Source organism: Cryptomeria japonica, unplaced genomic scaffold (assembly GCF_030272615.1).
Source record: "Cryptomeria japonica unplaced genomic scaffold, Sugi_1.0 HiC_scaffold_20, whole genome shotgun sequence".
Taxonomy (NCBI): Eukaryota; Viridiplantae; Streptophyta; class Pinopsida; order Cupressales; family Cupressaceae; genus Cryptomeria; species Cryptomeria japonica.
Window position 1 is genome coordinate 100,323 of NW_026728842.1, and position 7,178 is coordinate 107,500.

At 62.9% G+C, this 7,178-nt stretch overlaps 1 non-coding gene across 1 annotated transcript; it reads left to right on the forward strand.

Annotated features, from left to right (window-relative positions):
• On the forward strand, window positions 1-119 carry LOC131861073 (5S ribosomal RNA). The gene has a single exon (XR_009360155.1). It is a non-coding gene; the product is annotated as a 5S ribosomal RNA (ribosomal RNA).
• The last annotated feature ends 7,059 nt before the right edge of the window (window positions 120-7,178 follow it).

The window sequence follows — 7,178 nt, forward strand, 5'->3', positions numbered from 1 at the left end:
GGGTGCGATCATACCAGCGTTAGTGCACCGGATCCCATCAGAACTCCGCAGTTAAGCGCGCTTGGGCCGGAGTAGTACTGGGATGGGTGACCTCCCGGGAAGTCCCGGTGTTGCACCCTTTTTTAGTTTTTCGCCGGGCGTCGCAATGCTATTTGAATTAACCTTTTGCCCGTTTGCGTTCTCGTCGGGGCCGGGCCGGGCCGGGGTGCGTTGCCCGCACTACCGCGCGCGCCGGGGCGACACCGAGCGCGCACCCGAGGCGCCCCGAGCACACAGGCCACGGTGCAACCCGGGCGTTGTGCGCGCACCCCGGTGCGCCCGAGGTGCTGCGCGCGCACCCAGGTGAAATCGGTGTGCACCTCGGCCAGTGCGCGCTCGGTCGAGTCGCGCACGTTGGCCAAGGTGCACGGTGATGTTTCTTACTCTAAGGTTCCGCACCAGACGCCCGGGACAGGTGAGCGAAGCTGGGCGGGGCCGGGTGCGCGCCCGGGGCAGGTGCACGCAGCTGGAGAGAGCTTTGGAGCGCACCAGAGGTGCGCACCTTGGAGCACACTTCGGAGCGCACCAATGATGCGCTCCATTCAAAAGTTTCCTGAAAAGGCAAAAAAAGTTGAGATTATAGAATTTCCCACTTGAGAGATTGTAAAAAAAAAAAATTTAAAATGAAGGAAACGCGGGTGCCAAGGTGTGCGCGCCCGGGTGCGCAGCCCAGCCAAGGTGTGCGCACCAAGGCGCCCACCCTGGCGAAGGTGCACGCAAGGTGCGCACCCGAGGCAAACCGGACAATTAACCCAACTTTCGACTTCGCGCGCACCTGCGCACCTTGGAGCGCACTTCGGAGCGCTCCTTGGTGCGCACCAATCTTGGGCACCTCGGAGTGCACCATGGCGCCCACCAAGGTGCGCACCCGGGGCAAACCGAGCTTCGACTTCGTGCGCACCTTGGAGGCGCCCACCAAGGTGCGCAGCCCAGCCAAGGCGTGCGCATCAAGGTGCGCACCCGGGGCAAACCGAGCTCCGACTTCGTACGCACCATGGAGCGCACAAAAGGTGCGCAACCCAGCCAAGGTGTGCGCACCCCGGGCAAACCGAGCTCCGAATCGTGCGCACCAGAGGTGCACGCCATCGTGCGCACCTTGGAGCACACTTCGGAGCCCTCCTTGGTGCGCACCGATGTTGCGCACCTCGGAGCGCACCCGGGGAAAACAATGCAATTAACCCGACTTTTGACTTCGTGCGCACCTCGAAGCGCTCTCGGGTTCGCACCTCGGAGCACACCGAGGTGCGCACCTTTGATGCGCTGCCTTCACCAATTTCCAGAAAAGGCAAGAAAACATTGAGAAGGTGTGCGCACCGAGGTGCCCACCCTGGCGAAGGTGCACGCGAGGTGCGCACCCGGGGCAAACCGGGCTCCGACTTCGTGCACGCCATGCTGCGCACCTTGGAGGGCCATGGTGCGCACCTTGGAGCAAACTTCGGAGCGCTCAATGGTGCCCAACCCAGCCAAGGTGCCCACCGCGGCGAAGGTGCACGCGAGGTGCGCACCCGGGGCAAACCGGGCTCCGACTTCGTGCACGCCGCACCTTGGAGCACACTTCGGAGCGCTCCTTGGTGCGCACCAGGGCGCGCAAACCAGCCGAGGTGCCCACCCCGGCGAAGGTGCACGCGAGGTGCGCACCCGGGGCAAACCGGGCTCCGACTTCGTGCACGCCATGGTGCGCACCCGGGGCAAACCGGACTCCGACTTCGTGCAGGCCGCACCTTGGAGCACACTTCGGAGCGCTCCTTGGTGCGCACCATGGTGCCCACCAGGGCGCGCAACCCAGCCAAGGTCTGCACACCAAGGTGCCCACCCCGGCGAAGGTGCACGCGAGGTGCGCACCCGGGGCAAACCGGGCTCCGACTTCGTGCACGCCATGGTGCCCACCGCGGCGAAGGTGCACGCGAGGTGCGCACCCGGGGCAAACCGGGCTCCGACTTCGTGCACGGCGCACCTTGGAGCACACTTCGGAGCGCTCCTTGGTGCGCACCATGGTGCCCACCAGGGCGCGCAACCCAGCCAAGGTGTGCGCACCAAGGTGCACGCGAGGTGCGCACCCGGGGCAAACCGGGGTCCGACTTCGTGCACGCCGCACCTTGGAGCACACATCGGGGCGCTCCCGGGTTCGCACCGTGGTGGGCACCTCGGAGCACACCAAGGTGGGCAGCGAGGTGCGCACCTTTGATGCGATGCCTTCACTAATTTCCATAAAAGGCAAAAAAAAACGAGATTTTAAAATTTCCGTTTTGAAAGATAGTGAAAAAAAGGGAATGCTGGTGCCATCTTGAGCCCGCCCTGGTGCGCAGCCCAGCCAAGGTGTGCGCACCAAGGTGCCCACCCTGGCGAAGGTGCGCGCCCGGGCAATTAACCCAACTTCCAACCTCGCGCGCGCCAGGGTGGGAGCGCACCCAACAACCGGGCCTGGGAAGAGCCAATGCGAGAAACCCCACCAAACGCTCTGACAAAAAAAGAGGGGGCGCTCCAGTAACCCCGCTTCGGAGCGCACCCTGGGCAAACCCAGCCAAGGTGCCCAACCCGGCCAAGGTGCAGGCGAGGTGCGCACCCGGGGCAAACCGGGCTCCGACAACGTGCACGCCGCACCTTGGAGCACACTTCGTAGCGCTCCCGGGTGCGCACCTTTGATGCGCTGCCTTCACTAATTTCCAGAAAAGGCAAAAAAAAAAGGAGATTTTGAAATTTCCGTTTTGAAAGATAGTGAAAAAAATGGAACGCGGGTGCCATCTTGAGCCCGCCCTGGTGCGCAGCCCAGGCAAGGTGCCCACCCTGGCAAAGGTGCGCACCCGGGCAATTAACCCTACTTCCGACTTCGTGCGCGCCAGGGTGGCAAACCGGGCTCCGACTTCGTGCAGGCCGCACCTTGGAGCACACTTCGGAGCGCTCCTTGGTGCGCACCATGGTGCCCACCAGGGCGCGCAACCCAGCCAAGGTCTGCACACCAAGGTGCCCACCCCGGCGAAGGTGCACGCGAGGTGCGCACCCGGGGCAAACCGGGCTCCGACTTCGTGCACGCCATGGTGCCCACCGCGGCGAAGGTGCACGCGAGGTGCGCACCCGGGGCAAACCGGGCTCCGACTTCGTGCACGGCGCACCTTGGAGCACACTTCGGAGCGCTCCTTGGTGCGCACCATGGTGCCCACCAGAGCGCGCAACCCAGCCAAGGTGTGCGCACCAAGGTGCACGCGAGGTGCGCACCCGGGGCAAACCGGGGTCCGACTTCGTGCACGCCGCACCTTGGAGCACACATCGGGGCGCTCCCGGGTTCGCACCGTGGTGGGCACCTCGGAGCACACCAAGGTGGGCAGCGAGGTGCGCACCTTTGATGCGATGCCTTCACTAATTTCCATAAAAGGCAAAAAAAAACGAGATTTTAAAATTTCCGTTTTGAAAGATAGTGAAAAAAAGGGAATGCTGGTGCCATCTTGAGCCCGCCCTGGTGCGCAGCCCAGCCAAGGTGTGCGCACCAAGGTGCCCACCCTGGCGAAGGTGCGCGCCCGGGCAATTAACCCAACTTCCAACCTCGCGCGCGCCAGGGTGGGAGCGCACCCAACAACCGGGCCTGGGAAGAGCCAATGCGAGAAACCCCACCAAACGCTCTGACAAAAAAAGAGGGGGCGCTCCAGTAACCCCGCTCCGGAGCGCACCCTGGGCAAACCCAGCCAAGGTGCCCACCCCGGCCAAGGTGCAGGCGAGGTGCGCACCCGGGGCAAACCGGGCTCCGACAACGTGCACGCCGCACCTTGGAGCACACTTCGTAGCGCTCCCGGGTGCGCACCTTTGATGCGCTGCCTTCACTAATTTCCAGAAAAGGCAAAAAAAAAAGGAGATTTTGAAATTTCCGTTTTGAAAGATAGTGAAAAAAATGGAACGCGGGTGCCATCTTGAGCCCGCCCTGGTGCGCAGCCCAGGCAAGGTGCCCACCTTGGCAAAGGTGCGCACCCGGGCAATTAACCCTACTTCCGACTTCGTGCGCGCCAGGGTGGCAAACCGGGCTCCGACTTCGTGCAGGCCGCACCTTGGAGCACACTTCGGAGCGCTCCTTGGTGCGCACCATGGTGCCCACCAGGGCGCGCAACCCAGCCAAGGTCTGCACACCAAGGTGCCCACCCCGGCGAAGGTGCACGCGAGGTGCGCACCCGGGGCAAACCGGGCTCCGACTTCGTGCACGCCATGGTGCCCACCGCGGCGAAGGTGCACGCGAGGTGCGCACCCGGGGCAAACCGGGCTCCGACTTCGTGCACGGCGCACCTTGGAGCACACTTCGGAGCGCTCCTTGGTGCGCACCATGGTGCCCACCAGGGCGCGCAACCCAGCCAAGGTGTGCGCACCAAGGTGCACGCGAGGTGCGCACCCGGGGCAAACCGGGGTCCGACTTCGTGCACGCCGCACCTTGGAGCACACATCGGGGCGCTCCCGGGTTCGCACCGTGGTGGGCACCTCGGAGCACACCAAGGTGGGCAGCGAGGTGCGCACCTTTGATGCGATGCCTTCACTAATTTCCATAAAAGGCAAAAAAAAACGAGATTTTAAAATTTCCGTTTTGAAAGATAGTGAAAAAAAGGGAATGCTGGTGCCATCTTGAGCCCGCCCTGGTGCGCAGCCCAGCCAAGGTGTGCGCACCAAGGTGCCCACCCTGGCGAAGGTGCGCGCCCGGGCAATTAACCCAACTTCCAACCTCGCGCGCGCCAGGGTGGGAGCGCACCCAACAACCGGGCCTGGGAAGAGCCAATGCGAGAAACCCCACCAAACGCTCTGACAAAAAAAGAGGGGGCGCTCCAGTAACCCCGCTCCGGAGCGCACCCTGGGCAAACCCAGCCAAGGTGCCCACCCCGGCCAAGGTGCAGGCGAGGTGCGCACCCGAGGCAAACCGGGCTCCGACAACGTGCACGCCGCACCTTGGAGCACACTTCGTAGCGCTCCCGGGTGCGCACCTTTGATGCGCTGCCTTCACTAATTTCCAGAAAAGGCAAAAAAAAAAGGAGATTTTGAAATTTCCGTTTTGAAAGATAGTGAAAAAAACGGAACGCGGGTGCCATCTTGAGCCCGCCCTGGTGCGCAGCCCAGGCAAGGTGCCCACCCTGGCAAAGGTGCGCACCCGGGCAATTAACCCTACTTCCGACTTCGTGCGCGCCAGGGTGGCAACCGGGCCTGGGAAGAGCCAATGCGAGAAACCCCACCAAACGCTCCGACAAAAAAAGAGGCGGCGCTCCAATAACCCCGCTTCGGAGCGCAGCCGGGGCAAACCCAGCCAAGGTGCCCACCCCGACGAAGGTGCACGCGAGGTGCGCACCCGGGGCAAACCGGGCTCCGACAACGTGCACGCAGCACCTTGGAGCACACTTCGAAGCACTCCCGGGTGCCCACCGGCGTTGCGCACCGTGGTGGGCAGCGAGGTGCGCACCTTTGATGCGCTGCCTTCACTAATTTCCAGAAAAAGGCAAAAAAAAATGAGATTTTAAAATTTCCGTTTTGAAAGATAGTGAAAAAAAAGGAACGCGGGTGCCATCTTGAGCCCGCCCTGGTGCGCAGCCCAGGCAAGGCATGCGCACCAAGGTGCCCACCCGAGGTGCACACCCGGGGCAAACCGGGCTCCGACTTCGTGCAGGCCGCACCTTGGAGCACACTTCGGAGCGCTCCTTGGTGCGCACCATGGTGCCCACCAGGGCGCGCAACCCAGCCAAGGTCTGCACACCAAGGTGCCCACCCCGGCGAAGGTGCACGCGAGGTGCGCACCCGGGGCAAACCGGGCTCCGACTTCGTGCACGCCATGGTGCCCACCGCGGCGAAGGTGCACGCGAGGTGCGCACCCGGGGCAAACCGGGCTCCGACTTCGTGCACGGCGCACCTTGGAGCACACTTCGGAGCGCTCCTTGGTGCGCACCATGGTGCCCACCAGGGCGCGCAACCCAGCCAAGGTGTGCGCACCAAGGTGCACGCGAGGTGCGCACCCGGGGCAAACCGGGGTCCGACTTCGTGCACGCCGCACCTTGGAGCACACATCGGGGCGCTCCCGGGTTCGCACCGTGGTGGGCACCTCGGAGCACACCAAGGTGGGCAGCGAGGTGCGCACCTTTGATGCGATGCCTTCACTAATTTCCATAAAAGGCAAAAAAAAACGAGATTTTAAAATTTCCGTTTTGAAAGATAGTGAAAAAAAGGGAATGCTGGTGCCATCTTGAGCCCGCCCTGGTGCGCAGCCCAGCCAAGGTGTGCGCACCAAGGTGCCCACCCTGGCGAAGGTGCGCGCCCGGGCAATTAACCCAACTTCCAACCTCGCGCGCGCCAGGGTGGGAGCGCACCCAACAACCGGGCCTGGGAAGAGCCAATGCGAGAAACCCAACCAAACGCTCTGACAAAAAAAGAGGGGGCGCTCCAGTAACCCCGCTTCGGAGCGCACCCTGGGCAAACCCAGCCAAGGTGCCCACCCCGGCCAAGGTGCAGGCGAGGTGCGCACCCGGGGCAAACCGGGCTCCGACAACGTGCACGCCGCACCTTGGAGCACACTTCGTAGCGCTCCCGGGTGCGCACCTTTGATGCGCTGCCTTCACTAATTTCCAGAAAAGGCAAAAAAAAAAGGAGATTTTGAAATTTCCGTTTTGAAAGATAGTGAAAAAAACGGAACGCGGGTGCCATCTTGAGCCCGCCCTGGTGCGCAGCCCAGGCAAGGTGCCCACCCTGGCAAAGGTGCGCACCCGGGCAATTAACCCTACTTCCGACTTCGTGCGCGCCAGGGTGGCAACCGGGCCTGGGAAGAGCCAGTGCGAGAAACCCCACCAAACGCTCCGACAAAAAAAGAGGCGGCGCTCCAATAACCCCGCTTCGGAGCGCAGCCGGGGCAAACCCAGCCAAGGTGCCCACCCCGACGAAGGTGCACGCGAGGTGCGCACCCGGGGCAAACCGGGCTCCGACAACGTGCACGCAGCACCTTGGAGCACACTTCGAAGCACTCCCGGGTGCCCACCGGCGTTGCGCACCGTGGTGGGCAGCGAGGTGCGCACCTTTGATGCGCTGCCTTCACTAATTTCCAGAAAAAGGCAAAAAAAAATGAGATTTTAAAATTTCCGTTTTGAAAGATAGTGAAAAAAAAGGAACGCGGGTGCCATCTTGAGCCCGCCCTGGTG